The sequence below is a fragment of the Astyanax mexicanus genome, chromosome 6 (genome assembly GCF_023375975.1).
Source record: "Astyanax mexicanus isolate ESR-SI-001 chromosome 6, AstMex3_surface, whole genome shotgun sequence".
NCBI classification, from domain to species: domain Eukaryota; kingdom Metazoa; phylum Chordata; class Actinopteri; order Characiformes; family Acestrorhamphidae; genus Astyanax; species Astyanax mexicanus.
This window is the reverse complement of record NC_064413.1, coordinates 28,447,883-28,464,545: the sequence shown is the minus strand read 5'-3', so window position 1 is coordinate 28,464,545 and position 16,663 is coordinate 28,447,883. Positions and strand designations below refer to the sequence as shown.

At 33.9% G+C, this 16,663-nt stretch overlaps 1 long non-coding RNA gene across 1 annotated transcript; it reads right to left on the bottom strand.

Moving 5' to 3' along the window:
- Positions 1–4,351: 4,351 nt before the first annotated feature.
- LOC103025934 (uncharacterized) lies at positions 4,352–14,968 on the bottom strand. The gene is made up of 3 exons (XR_007439641.1): positions 14,799–14,968; positions 8,290–8,349; positions 4,352–4,804 (listed from the first exon to the last, which is right to left on the bottom strand). It is a non-coding gene; the product is annotated as an uncharacterized LOC103025934 (long non-coding RNA).
- Positions 14,969–16,663: the final 1,695 nt, after the last annotated feature.

Genomic DNA, 16,663 nt, shown 5'->3' with positions numbered 1-16,663 from the left:
TGGTGTATCTATTTTTTATTCTTTAAGAATGTTCTGCATTGTAGATTAATACTATATTAATACATGTTATTAGTTAGTGAACATAAAGTGTTTTATATTTTAGATTCTTAAAAGTAGCACTTCTTACTTAGATCACAGCTTTGCACATCTTGGCATTTTTTCAGTCAGCTTTATTCACCTGTGATGGCTTTTAGTTAACAGCTGTGCCCCATCAAGAGTTAAGTATTTGAATTTCTTGCCCTCTGAATGTGTTTGGGAGCATCAGTTGTTAAGTTGTGAAGAGTTAGAGTTGGTATACAGTGAATAACCCCATTTAAGTAATGTTCTAATCCATATTATGAACTACTCAACTAAGTAAAGAAAAAAATAGTGTAAGAAATGAAGGTCAGTCAATCAGAAAAAAATCAGTGCAGTGAAACTTGTTAAATGATTGTTTTTGCTGCTAAATCTAAGTTTAGGAAATGATTATTAACAGCAGTTTCTGACTGTAAAGCTCTCTTCGACATTTATGTTGTACAAAAAGTGTAAAATTCTAAATGTGCATATAAGCCTCTAAATTATCAATATCAAAAGTTATGCAAATATTTATTCATTTTAAAAACTCAGGTGTTTAAAAACTTCAGCAGTACTGCTGTGTCTGATTAATTTGTAACAGCACAACCCACACACTAACACCACCAACAAGCCGGGCATTACCCAAATAATACCTGCTACGTGGGTCCTGGCCATTGAAGAACAGTGTAAAAGGAGGACAGAAAGAACAGAAGGACTGCAATCTGTAAGTGCTCATTTATGCTTAGTGGAGCTGAAAAAAAAAACAGAATGGTTGCAGAAACTGTTACATGAGGTGGTCATAATATATATAAATAATATACAGCTCTGAAAAAAATTAAGAGACCACTTCAGTGTCTGAATCAGTTTCTCTGATGTTGCTATTTATAGGTATATGTTTGTGTAAAATGAACATTGTTGTTTGATTCTATAAACTACGGACAACATTTCTCCAAAAAAAAATCCAAATAAAAATATTGTAATTTAGAGCATTTATTTGCAGACAATGAGAAATGGCTGAAAAAAAACAAAAAAGATGCAGAGCTTTCAAACCTCAAATAATGCAAAGCAAAGTTCATATTTATAAAGTTTTAGGAGTTTATAAATCAATATTTGGTGGAATAACCTTGTTTTTTTTATCACAGTTTTTATGCATCTTGGCATGTTCTCCTCCACCAGTCTTACACACTGCTTTTGGATAACGTTATGCCACTCCTGGTGCAAAAATTCAAGCACTTCAGCTTGGTTTGATGGCTTGTGATCTTCCATCTTCCTCTTGATTATATTCCAGATGTTTTCAATTTGGTAAAATCAAAGAAACACGTCATTTTTTAAGTGGTCTTTCATTTTTGTCCAGAGCTGTATATGCATTGGTCAGCATTACTGGGGAGCAGTAAGAGTTAGAGGCTTTGCTTAATTGCCCAACAGTAGCAGCTTGCAGAGCACAGGAATCAAACCCACAGCCCTGTCCTGAATAATCTGTTTCTTTAACCAATGAGCCACCACTGCCCTATTTTAAGCCATTTCATTGAATCAAGAACATACAGCAATAAACGTCTTTGCTGTCCTTACAAAAAACATTCATACACTACAAATGTAAAAATAGTCCTCATAAACTCATTTGCACCTTAATCTCCTCACTAATAAAGCATGCAGGCTAAAGAACATACTGGAGTAAAGAACTTCCACTGCTATGGGCTGAGCAGCATATCACAAAGGCACAGATCTAACTGTGTTAAAGTAAACAGTCTGCTAATCTCTACTGCCTTTCAGTCCCCGGCCTCCTGCTCTCTGAATTCGGCTAATTGAACCACCAATTCTCAGAAAGAGGCACAATAAAGCAATCAGGGAAATATGCACAGAGTGAACTGCACAGAGGTCAATGTGTCTGTGCAAACACACTGACTTGATAAATGTCCATTTACATTATACAGTGATGTTAAGCACAAACAAGTCTGATATAAAGCAGCATACCAGCTGCTTGTCCTTTTGCTCTCTTTCTATCTGAGATGTATTTCCTTGGAAGTGAAGGGAGCCAACAGCAGTCTGCAGTGTGGGAACGGCTTGCACCTTCTTGATGTTATCACGTTCCTAAGTTAAAGTAAACTTAATTTATCCAGCATGTGCATAATGTACATGTACATAATAAACAAAGCATGTCACACTATATAGCTGAGAAAAGTCAGAAACAAATCTTGAAGGCTGCTGTTAAATGTGAATGCAGTTACATTTTGGCAGATATGTAAATGATTACAAAAACGCTTTCTATTATTTTTGGGTAGTGTTCCTCTTGGTGAAAGATTGTTGAGGGCTAAACATGCCTCTATGACCCAGTCAAAGACCTTTTTCCCAGCTGACTTTAAGAGGGGGGCTGTATTACCCTATACTTATGTATTACCCTATACTTACTTCCACTATACTTCCAGTGGTGTCATGAATGAGAAACTTCTGGACTGCTATAGACCAGAATCATATTGTTTTTGGTGAAGAATCCAGGCTCTGATGATGATGATGATGATTGGGTTAAATATGAAGGCCTTGTGGATTGAATATAGACCAGGTTATTCCATCAATGGATTTTTTCTTCACTGATGACATGGGCATATTCCAAGATGACAATGTCAGGATTCATGGTGCTGGAATTGTGAAAGAGTGATTCAGGGAGCATGAGATCATCATTTTCACACATGGATTGAGAGTTCACCACAGAGTCCAGACCTTAACCCCATTGAAAATCTTTGGGATGTGCTGGAGAAGACTTTGTGCAGTGGTCAGACTTTACCATCTTTAATGCTAAAAGATGGTAGAGATCTTGGTGAAATATTAATGCAACACTGGACTGAATAAATAAATCTTGAGACATCGCAGAAGCTTATCAAAACAATGCCACAGTGAATTTGTGGTGCAATCAAAGCTTAAGGCGGTCCAGCGAAAAATAAGAGAGTGTGTGACCTTTTTTTTTTTTTGGTGACTTTTTGGGGGGGGGGGGGGGTTGGCAGGCAAGGCAGGGCTTCAACTAGTATTTTTTTCAGAAGGATAATGCTCGCCCAGACACAGCAACAGTTTTCCAGAATTTTCTGCCAGACTGCAACACCTCCTTGGTCTCCTGTCACTAGATTTATCAACAAGTCAAATATTTATGGCATGCCAGAATTAAAAAAAAAAAAAGAGTAAACAGGAATTCCTTCTTAGTGCATCTTCTTTTTTAAAAACTAGAAATCTAAAAAATGCCAACTTTACAGGAGAAGGAAGATGCATTCGTAGCTCTGAGTGAAAAAAAAAATAAGCCATTTGGGGCTTTTTCTATTGGTCAAAAAATAAAAGGATTTTTACAACACCGATAATATCATCCTGCAGGCTCTTTCAACAGAGACATAGTCAGAATGCTAATCTCTGTGATATCATTAATCATTAAAGCTTACATTAGAAAAAAACACCATCAAGTATCAGTAAATCACCCTCTCACAACAACAAATCCATAGCTTTAAATCATCGCTTTGATATATGTCTGTACACAGAGCACGCTTTCTCGCAGCCCCCTCACTTGTCAATAAACCCATCTGACCAAAAGGCTACATTCTTACATAAGAGCATGCTTCCCACTTAATAAAAAGGGAAGCCGTCGGCTGGAGTGGCCAAATAATTTGAGTTTCAGCCACTTTCAAGATGGCCCCCGTGCTCCTGAATGTTATCTGCTGATTACAGTGAGGGAACCCAATCTGAAATGTGTTTGGCAGCCCCTGACTGGCACCTATAGGCTGTTGGGGGGGTGGGGGGTTGGAACACCTGAGCTCAAGCAGGTAAATTGAATTACCGAAGAGGTGCAGGAGAGGCGACGCTGAGCATTAGGTAAATAAATCGAGCAAAGCTGGCGCATTAGGCCCATTAGGGCTGTTGATCGAATCCTATCTGGGGCTGGAGACACCTGACACAGACGCAAACTGCATCCGATGAAACGAACAAGCAGCGATGCCTGCTGAATGTGGCTCGCTTATCATAATGTAGCTCAAGGGATGGGGAAACTTATCTCGTCTGACCCATAGCAAGACCACATCTGAACCACATCACTGTTGCTTGGTATAGATCTCTCATTTTAGGTAAAATGTAAAATAGTTCAGTATAAATACTATAATCAAAAACATCAAAAACCAATAAAAATACATATTGCGATAATATTGGTACTCTGTCTTAAAAGCAGTCTGTTTTGTATATTATACAAAATACTCTTTATACATTAATATACATTAATTTTCACAAGAAAAGACAAAGGTTTTAAATCTACTTGTTTCTACTCAATGTTGGAAATGTTTATATTTATTTTAAATACAACATTTACAAAGTGATATGTTGATTCTAGATTTATTTATCATTCATTTTTCAAGCTGTCAACACCAACATGTTAACCCATGCAGTTAATCGGATAACTTTAATGCATTCATTTTTAGAACGCAAACTAATCACTTGACAAAACTCAGAGTGGTGATACATAAGCAGTTTTATTTGGAGATATAAAAGAGCAATGCTTGCTGAGTTAGCTGAGTTCAGGTGATAGATTACCTTTATTTATGTTTAAATTTATGCTCTCCGTCTCTCTCTCCGTCTCTCTCTCTCCGTCTCTCTCTCTCCGTCTCTCTCTCTCCGTCTCTCTCTCTCCGTCTCTCTCTCTCCGTCTCTCTCTCTCCGTCTCTCTTTCTGTCTGTGGTATATGGAGCTACACTAGCGGTTATTTCCTCCATTAAAACTCAGTTGGACCCTGTAACCCAGCACATTACAATGTTCTAGTTTAAAAAGCATCAAAACTACCCTAAGATACAGCTCTGGAACAAATGAAGAGTCCACTTCAGTTTCTGAATCAATTTCTCTGATGTTGCTATTTATAGGTAATATGTTTGAGTAAAATTAACAATGTTGTTTTATTCTATGAACTACAAACAACATTTCTCCCAAATTCCAAATAAAAATATTGTAATTTAGAGCTTTTATTTGCAGAAAATGAGAAATGGCTGAAATAACAAAAAAATATGCGGAGCTTTCAGACCTCAAATAATGCACAGAAAACAAGTTCATATTCATACAGTTTTAAGCTTTCAGGAATTAATATTTGGTGGAATAACCCTGGATTTTAAGCACAGTTGTCATGCATCTTGGCATGTTCACCTCCACCAGTCTTACACACTGCTTTTGGATAACTTTATGCCACTCCTGGTGCAAAAGAAATCAAGCAGTTCTCCTCTTGATTATTATATTCCAGAGGTTTTCAATTTCGTTAAATCAAAGAACCTCATCATTTTTAAAAGGTTTTTAAGTGTTTCCGAGTTGTATTATAATACAGTAAAAAAAGATAATGTCAGGTGTAAATCACACTACACCATTATTTTTGTCCCCTTCGCAAAAACACAGTTTACTAACAGCATTTTTTTTTTAATAATCATGATTCTATCCATGATTTACTCACAAAATATTGTGTGATTAATACTAATTTTTAAGATTTTAAATAATACTATACAATTTAAGATTTTTTCACATTTGTATTAATTAAATTACAATAGTACCTTTAATTTAGATTTTTTTTAATAGATTGACAATTATTTATTTTCTGCAATAATATCATTACTGCAAAACTACCACAAAATTTCGTAATCTTATTTTAGGGCCATATCAACCACTCCTTATAACCATACATTCAAGTTTAAGAAACAGCAGCATTTCACAACAGACCTCACAGTCCTGTCCAGTATTAGGTAATTAAATGAAAATGCTTGGTCATGGTGTGGAGGACGAAGGTGATTATTCGTCCCCTGTTGCCTGTCTTTTCAGGTGGTGTGTCCTCAGTGCCTGTATTGTCAGGAAGGCCCAATTATGAAGCACTTTAAGCTACGCAAGGACACGGTGTAAACTCAGTCATTACTACAGTCAATAAACAACAGCAATTACCTGTAATTTCAGGTCTCTTGCAGCAATTGAATCTAAAAGCATACACACAAAGGACATAAACAACACCTCTCTGTCTCTCTTGCTCTCTCTTTTGCCCTCTCTTTCTTACTATCACTCTCCCTCCTGCTCTCTCTCCCATCTTGCTCCTGGTCTCCCCCTACGGGGTCAGTCCTGCTTTGACAATCTAAGAGACAAAACTAACTGAAAGATAAAGCAGATTTGAAACTTGACTGAGGCAGTACAGTGCAATTACAGGGTTTCACACTAATATGACTCAGGAAACACACATAATTCTGCTGATCTATCAAGTGCTGTCCTGCCCGATTCACCAGAGTTACACAGTGCAGTTAGCAGCATGCTAATCCTGGAGTAGCAACAATACAGAATGCTATTTTCCTTTTTAGAAATCAGTGGAGCAACTCAATGATTCTGAAGCTGTTGGTTTAATAGCCGTATAGCATGCAAATATTTTTTACAGTACTTTATAATTGTAATAGGAAGAATGGTGTCTGTCACTGTGGAACTGAAATGCTGCTAGTACACTTGGTGAAGCTGCATGAGATCTCTCCTGAGAACAGTGTAATTCTGCAGAAATTTTTGTTACATACCATTCCTTTGCAATGTCACCGAAGGTTAGAGGGAGCTTATAGCATTATGTGTATTTATGTGACTTACAAACACACATGTACTTGACCAAAAAAAATTTTAGGCTTAAATTGTGACTTTAGTGCAGTGTTCACACCTATATTCATTATAACGTCAATCAAATACAGCATTCTACAATAAGGTGTAATTTGCTGACATACATTTTAAGAAACGCTTAAAATACCCATACTCTAAAACTAAAAAAAAAAAAAAAAGCCTTAGACATGCCCCCGCACCAAGCCACAACCATTGCCAAAAGGTCTATAAAACCAATAAAACAGAAAATATGTTTGTTGTTCCTGATTTAACTGTATGGTATTATTAAAAAAAATTCTGAGCAACTGCGGAAACTTGACATCAGGACATCATTACTGTCAGAAGCAGAATCTTTGGACCAGAGCTTCATGGACTCTAATGTACAAGGCTCTCAAGAACACAAAAAAATACTGCATTCAATTCCTTATTAGAATATGTGTAGTACATGCTTGCTTTTGGGGTTAATGTGTAATGTATCTTAAAACCAGAAGTGTCATGTAATGAAGTGCAATACTTTTTTTTGTTGTTGATTATCTATACTTTACTGGAGTAATTATTTTTCAGACGACTTTTTACTTTTACTTTTTATTTTTACACAATTATCTGAACTTCCTACTCCTTACATTTAAAAAAACATTATTCCTTGTTATTTCATTTCAGATTGTTTTAGTTTCAGAATGCCTTTGTTCAATAAATAAATAAATAAAATAAAAATAAGTAAGTAAGTAAGTAATAAGTAAATATATAAAAAATAAACAAGAGACTCAAGAGAACTCCAGCCAAATGTCCCAAATAAGCTTCTTTAAAATACAACTCAGGAAAAGAATTAAGAGACCACTTAAAAATTGAGTTTCTTTAAATTTACCAAATTGAAAACCTCTGGAATATAATCAGGAGGAAGATGGATGATCACAAGCCATCAAACCAAGCTGTTTGAATTTTTGCAACAGGAGTGGTGTAAAGTTATACAAAAGCAGTGTGTAAGACTGGTGGAGGAGAACATGCCAAGGTACATGAAAACTGGGATATTAAAAACCAGGGATATTCTACCAAATATTAATTTCTGAACGCTTAAAACTTTATGAATATGAACTTGTTTTCTTTGCATTATTTGAAGTCTGAAAGCTCTGCATCTTTTTTTTCATTTCAGTCATGTTTCAGTTTCTGCAAATAAATGCTCTAAATTACAATATTTGTATTTGGAATTTAGGAGAAATTATGCCGTCGTTTATAGAATAAAACAACAATGTTCATTTTACTCAAACATAAACCTATAAATAGCAAAATCAGATTAACTGTTTCAGAAACTGAAGCGGTCTCTTAATTTTTTCCAGAACTGTACTCATCTTGTATTAAAATGCATTATTTTTCAATGGGCATATATGCGACTGAAACAGGTAGCCTAGTGAATCCCAAATTTTTCAACATTAATACTTTTACACTTTTACTTACCGTGAGTAAAAAGCTTGAGTTAATACTTCAGCTTCTACAAAAGTATTTTTAAACCCTAGTATCTATACTTCTAGCTAAGAAATGTTCCTTAGTTTTAGTTTACAAAATGTATATCTGATTTGGGGTACAGTAACATGACTGTATATATAATAAAGTGAGGTAAAGCTTAACCTTAGTCACACTGGCCCAAGTTTGCATGCTCATCAACTGTGACTCGAGGTGCAGCTACTCCTAGAAGAGAGTAAATTACATTAAACTCAAAATATTCTTAAATCAAAGAGAACACTTTTTTTATTGAAAATTTCCATCACTTTAAATTAAATAGATAATAATAAATAATACCTTATTTTTAAATAGCGCTTTTCTAAAGATAAAACTGATGCCTATATCTTTGCTGGGCTTGTTATGTACTTATATAATGTACCTACAGCACAATGAACATTACAGTCTATTTTCCCAGTGTTTAAAATCTTCTCATTACATGAGAAATCATGCCATCTTGTGGTCATATGCTAAACCACACACTTGGAAATGAGTACAACAAAAAAAAAAAACTAAATTAATCAAGAGATTAGGCCTAGCCTTGCACTACAGAGGATTTTAAATGGGATTTTGTCCTGAAAGGAAAATACAATGTACAAACAGACATAAAATGTGTATGGGAACATACTGGCTGGACTGTTATGCTACTTACACCAAAGAGCTACTGAACAGTTGTAAACCTTATAAATTTTACAATAAATATGATAACACATATTAGCAAAATGAATATATATTTTTTTCATTTTAAGGAATTTTATGTGAGATTCAATGATTAAATAATTGTATAGTGCTTGTGCATGTTCCTTAAAAAAAAATAATTTCAAAAATATTTAGAAGCTGGAAAAATGCTGAAATGGCCTAAATATTTCAAACATAAATAAAAATCAATGTTTTTAATAAAAAGTCTGCATATTGGCTCATTTTTAATGGGCTCTTGTCACTAAGTAAACATAACAGGGTCAATATTAAGGTCAATAAAAATGATTAAGTTTATACATATCACTGTCCACTGAAAAACAAGTATCTCCAAAACAGCAACTTAACAGGAGAGAAAAAAAAACCTTCTGAACTTTTAATGGAAGTCAATGTAAAAAAAAAAAAAAAAAAAAAAAAAAGATTATTTCATTTTGTCATTTAAAGTATTTCTATTTTTATATTCATCAAGACATTTTGAGACAGTGTGAGGGACAGTAGGTCTGTTCAAATTATGTAGTAAAACTAAAAATTGAAAAAAATGTTTTTCATTAGACAGTGACAATATATTGTACGATAACTCACAAGCATAATTATTATTTTAGAATTAAAAATCCATTCTATTGCATTCTATAGAGCAATAGGTTGTAAAAAGCTCTATATTAAAATTGATGGTTCTTTAAAAGATGTGCAAGTGTTAACTTGTAAACTTTTTAAACCACCTAAGAGCCCCACACATGACTGTCAAAATCATTTTGTGACCAACTTATTATACAATATATGGACAAGACCTCAATCAATAAATCAATAACCAGTTCATTAATAACAGTGCCTCCTCAACAACAGTATAAAATGTATATATCTCCCAAACTGTGATGAATTAAGAAATCACTGCCCTTAAAATGGGACTTTAAAATATTGTGATTTTATATTATTATTATTATTTTAATAGCAATATGAATAATAAACAATGATATTGTCCAAAAATAAATAAACCGTTATCACGACAGACCTTTCCATATATTCAAGAATGATTTAGTATATTTGTTTAGCTGTGTTTAAGAACAGCATGGGCTCCCATTCCCAAAACCCAAAATATGCTCTGACAATGAGACTCAATAATATACGCTTTACATCACACTGACATTTTTTTCACTAGTTTTCTGAGAGATGTGAAGCACTCTCTTCAGCTCTTAGTTTGCTTTTGCCTCCTAAGCAGCTCTGCCTGCAGCTGAGCAACTCTCTCCCTGAGCGCCCACAGCTCCAGATCACTGCGTCTTTAACCCACCTGCCCGGCCTCCGAAGACCCACACTGCACCTTTTATTTATTTATATTTATTTGCACCAATAAAAACAATAAACACAAAATGGAGATAGCAATAAACAAAATAGTGCAGGTAGAGGCAAAAACCTAACATGGGCTTAAAAAATGTCTCTACCTAAATAATATCAAAATCTATTATAACAAATATAACATCAAAACAAACAAACAAAACAAAAAAAAATATCACAATTTAAACATGTAACAAAAAAAAAATATATATTCACAATACATTCATCAGATGATCTTTTAAACATCTTTTATAATGTTTTACAGATGTACATTTTTTTGCCAAATGATTAAAATTATTCCACAGTTTTGTCCCCCTATATCTGATTGAATACTGACCTCTACAAGAAAGAAATTTAGGAAGATGGAGATCTAAAGACTGACGGGTTGAATACTTATGTATTTCTGCATTTGTAATAAAATAATTTATAAATTGTTCTGGGAAATTTTCCTGATTCGAATAAATTTTAAAAATAAAGATACATATTTGGAATATATTAATATTATAAATAGAGAGAATTTGAAGTTTCTGAAATAAAGGAGCAGATGAAGTATTTAGATGTGATCGTGTTGCAATACGGACAAATCGTTTCTGAAGAACCAGAATTTTACTAAGACTAGTAGAATATGTACTCCCCCAAACTATATTACAATATGAAAGATATGGATAAATAAGACTATAATAAAGAGTAAGAAGACATTTTGTGTTAACCAGATAACTAACCCTCCTTATTATACCAATAGATTTATTTATTTTTCTACTAACCCAGTCTATTTGCTCTTTCCAACTTAAGTTTTCATCAATAATGATTCCCAAAAACTTAGAACTTGACACTTTAGGCAATGCCATAGATTCAATTGTAATTTTTGATAAGCTTTTAGAATACATTTTTCGTCCACTAAAAATTATATAATTTGACTTTTTTATATTTAAAACAAGTTTATTTAATTTAAACCAGGTTACATAAGCAGCTAAACCAGTATTTGCATCCTTAATCAATGTATCAAAATTTGAATGGCTATTTATTAGAGTTACATCATCTGCAAACATTATTGGGGAAAAATATGAAACATTAGACAAGTCATTAATATAAATAAGAAATAACAATGGTCCTAGAATAGAACCCTGTGGGACACCACAAAGCAATTCAGCTCTACTAGAATAACAACCATTTACACAAACAAACTGCCTTCTATCTGAGATATAGCTTTTTAAAAGATTATATGTAGTATCCTGAAAACCATATTTATGTAACTTTTCTAATAATATATGATGATTAACTGTATCAAATGCCTTTGAAAGGTCTAAAAAAATACTACAAACAAATTTACTTTTTTCTAGTGCAGAGGTAATTTTGTCAGTCAGATGAAGCAGAGCCATATAAGTAGAATGATGTTTCCGAAAACCATACTGATGTTTGTAAAAAACTGAATTAGAATCTAAATGAAAAATAATCCTTTTATATATTATTTTTTCTAATATTTTTGAAAAACATGGCAAAATTGATATAGGTCTATAATTGTTAAAACAACATGGGTTATCTGCTTTAAACATTGGAATAACTTTGGCAACTTTTAAATCTGATGGCACAATACCAGTTTTTAAAGATAATGAAAAAATATAAGCTAGTGGCTGCAATATTTCATGCTTCACCTGTTTAACCAGAAATGCAGAAATATTGTCATGACCAGCTGAAGATATCTTTAATTCATCAATTATATCACTTATTTCTTGGATATCAACAGATTTAAAAGAAGATATAACAGGAAAAGTTCTGGTTATAAAGTCCAGTGGGTTACCATAACAATAGGGAATGTTATTTACTAATTCACAACCAATATTTGCAAAAAAACTGTTAAAATGATTAGCAATATCAGATGGATTATTGAAATGATTTTCACCATCTGACATAACTGATGGTACCTCTATAGCAACTTTCTTCCTTTGTAACATCTGATTTATCACTTTCCATGTTGCTTTAGTGTCTTGTGAATTAGTCATAATTTTTTTACTGAAATATTTCTTTTTCGCATATCTAATAAAATGAGTATACTTGTTTCTATAGTTTTTATAAGTACTATGTGTTAAAGGAGTAGGATTTACAACATATTTTCTATACAAACCATTTTTTTTCCTCAACATCCTTAGTAAATCTTTAGTAAACCAAGGCTTATTAAAATCATTACTGTTTTTCTTTGTAGAAGTACAAATTGGAAAACATTCATTAAAACTAAAACTAATCACATTCATAAACTTTTGATATGCAAATTCAACATTGTTTTCATAATATAAATCACACCATGATGTACTAGTGAGCATGTTCCTAAATTTACAAATGTTTGACTTACTCATAATTCGTTTATTAATATTGTTCTTAGTATCTTTAACTTTAATAGAATTAACTAAAGAACACTGAAATATCGGAAAATGGTCTGATAGATCTGCCAACAAAACCCCAGATTTAATTCCTTCATTAAGAGAATTTGTTAAAATATTATCTATCAAGGTTGCTGAATTTTCGTTAACTCGTGTGGATTTATAAATAAGAGGAAAAAAATAATTTGAATAGAGAACATTAAGAAAATCCTCTACTTGAGTATCTAATTTATTTTTTAAAAGATTTATGTTGAAATCCCCTAATATATAACAAATTTTGCCTTCTACATTAATCAAGCCAAGTGACCTCGACAAACTTTCATTGAAATCTTTGACAGCTATATCAGGTGGTCTATAAATAGCACCAATAATTACATTTTTCCCATTAAAAGCATCTAAAAGTTCCAAAAAAACAGATTCCGCCTCAAACCCATCTGACTTTAAATTAAGATCATTCCTAATTTTAAATTCATAATTTTCATGAATGAACAGAGATACTCCACCTCCAGACCTATTATCTCTAATATAATGCATATAATTATAACTAGGAAATTTAAAAATATCTTTAAGATCCTGAGTAAGCCATGTTTCTGATAAAGCAATAACCGAAAATTTGTGTTTAAGCGAAGATAAGTAGTGAATAAAATTATCATAGTTACTAGAAAGACTCCTTATATTCAGATGAAATGTAGAAAATACCCTAGAGGACATAGAAAGACATAAATCATTAAATTGTATTTCATTATAAAAACTGCAGAGATTAGAAACATCAACTGATGAAAAAAAATTTAAATCTGGATCAAGATTCAAAGTATAAGAATCAGTTGTAGCATGATCAAAAGGTTCAAAGATCTGATTTTCAAAGTCACATTTACAGTTCATAATTAAAAATTATGATATAAATATGTAAATTAAAAAAGTTACTGTCAATATTTAGTGAAGAATCAGTAAGCTAATTTCTTCTTTTTTGCTGTGATGGATTTTGAGGTGGATGGACAATGAGTCTGTCATATCTCAAGTATGCAATGTCACCTCTTTCTCGAGCTGCCTTCATTTCTGGAACCAGTTCTTTTCTTCTTTGTCGAACAGCTTCAGAAAAATCCTCATTGATAAAGATGTTGGAACCTTTCAAGTTCTTTGCTTTATCCAGAACAGCAAGTTTATCCTTCAGCCGCAGGAATCTGACCATAATAGGTCGAGGTTTTTCTGACGAGGACAGTAGTTTCCCTGTTCTGTGTGCACAATCCAGTTCTATCTTCAGCTGATCCAACTGTAATTTTTCTCTGAAGAGCTTTCTCACTTTTTCTTCAGATTCAGATGCCTTCTCTTTAATCGACTCTTTGATGCCATGGACAACAATATTGTGTTGCTTTGATTGGCCCTCTAAAGAATCTGTCTTATCTGAGAGCGAGATCATGCTTTTGCATACTGTATCCAAATCTGCTCTGGTTTCATCACTGTTCTTAGACCAAGTCTTACACAAAACTTTAAAATCATCAAACTCCTTTTGAGTCATTTCTAGACTCACCTTGAAATCATAAACTTGCTTTGATAGATCATCAATCCTCCTGTTTGAAGAATCAACTATGATCTGTACACAAGCTTTAAAGGTTCTTTCCTGTTGTTCAAGCAAGGTTCTGTAGAAATCCTTCTGCTGATCCAGTAATTCACGCACTTGAGCCATTGTGACGTATTCCTCAGTGTTGTTTGAGGCTTTAGGTGGCATGGTTTGGCACTCAGCCTTCAAGGCCTAGTAGGCCCAAAGTTCCAGCCAAACAAAGGTCTAAATTTACACAAAAAAACGCTTGCAATGTCCACAATTTCAGGTGACAAAGTTTCTTCAGCTCTTCTTATTTCAATAAAGAACAAAAAGACTTGCAATTATATACAGGATTTCTTAGATAATCATTAGATTGTAGAAAGAGACACTGTCGTTGCCACATCTACAACAGGAAGTACGTCTATGACGTCTACTTCACTGGATCTAATCTTCTCCGGAGGATCCAGTTTACCAGCTCAGGCAGACTGTCGCTGTTACTCCTCACTTACTCCTACTTATTTCAATGCATAAAACTGCGATTCCCGTTTCTTCTCCCTCTCAGTTCAGGTTTCTCTAACCACAGGAGGGAAATGTGTCTGCACTACCAAGAAAGCAAGTCAGACACATCTCATGAGCGTCTTCATTATCTGAGGCAGGGATGTGGGTTAGTAAACATGTACATTATGTATGGTAAGTACCTGTTGTCAAGCTCTCACAGGAACCTGGAATCCTGCCAATCTGCTGCTAGGGGATTTCTGTTGGTGCCTTTTTTTATCTGTGCATCTCGTCCCCAGTGTCAAATGAAGAGTACAGCAGTGATTCCCCAACTCCTGTCCTGTGGTCCACCTCTACTGAACAGATGCATGTAGTACCTAATGGAGAGCAACAGGAGTGAACAATGAATTAGGTATGGTTGTTCTAACAGCTGAATACAGGTTGCATAAACTGTAGCAGTTAGTAAAAGAGTGTAAATCATATTGACCAATAGGGTTGTGTATTGTCAAGAATAGAATGTGTAACAATACAGGGGTTACGATTTAATATTATATTTATAAAACCTAGTAAACATTCACAGTGGGATCTGTAGACAGATCTTAATACAGCACTGCCATCTAGTAGTAGAGGATTAAACACAAAACACAATATTGAACATCAATCTTTACATGTTCACGAATAATTAGAAATCAATAATGTATTTCTGAAAATGTATATACAGCTTTGGAAAAAATATTAGACCACTCCAAAATAATCAGCTCCTCTGAATTAAATATGTATAAGTATATGTTTGAGTAAAATGAACCTTGTGGTTTTATTCTATAAACTACTGATGACATTTCTCCCAAATTTCAAATTAAAATATTGTAATTTAGAGCATTTATTTGCAGAAAATAAGAAATAGGCAAATTAATGAAAAAAGGTACAGTCCTTTCAAACATCAAATAATGCAAAGAAAACAAGATCATATTTATTTAGAAACAACAACAATACTATAGTTTTATCTAAGGAAGAGCTCAGAATCAATAATTGGTGGAATAACCCAGATTTTTAATCACAGCTTTCATGTGTCTCAGCATTCTCTCCACCAGTCTTTCACACTGCTTTTGGATAACTTTATGCCACTCCTGGCACAAGAATTCAAACAGTTCATCTTTGTTTGATGGCCTGTGATCATCTTCCTCTTGATTACATTCTATAGGTTTTCAATGGGGTTCAGGGCTGGGGATTGTGCTGACCATCTTGATCTGGTGGTCCTTCATCCACAGCTTAATTGATCTAGCTGTGTGGAATTGAGCATTGTCCTGCTGGGAAAAAAGTCCTCAGAGTTGGGGAACATTGCCTCTACCTTGTATGCGGCTTGATTCATGCGTCATTTGCAAAGACCAAACTGCCCAATTCCAGCCTTGCTGAAGCATCTCCAGATCATCACCGATCCTCCACCAAATTTCACACTGGGAGCAAGTACACCTCTGCAGATCTCCATCTAAGAATTGGACTTACTCCAGTCATCTATAGTCCAATTTTTATGACCTTTTGCAAACTTCAGCCTGGCTCTTCTTTGCTTCGTATTGAAGAAAGTCCTTTTTCTAGCTTGAGTCCTGCCTTTAAGAGATTTTATTGAACTGTTCTTTCCATGCACTTCACCCCAGCTGCCATTTGCTATTTTTCTTATAGGTCTCTTGATGCCTCTTGATCCTGTGGTTGCCGACTGATGTTCAAATAAGTTGACAGTCAATATTCAGACCTGATCCCCATTAAAAAAAAACCTCTAAAAGTAATCATGTAAGTTGGTCACAAGCAATCAAAAAAAGCTGAAGTACTTATAATTTTGTGACAGGAGTGGAATAAATTCACCCAAAAGCAGTGTGAAAGACTTGTGGAGATCCTGCCAAGATGCATGAAAGCTGTGATTAAAAAACAGGGTAATTCCACCAAATATTGATTTTTTAACTCTTAAAACATGATATGAACCCGTTTTCTTTGCATTATTTAAGATTTAAAAGATTATGTGATTAAAACAAAGCGTCCAGAGCATATTGACAAGCTTACTGGTCAAGCACAGTAA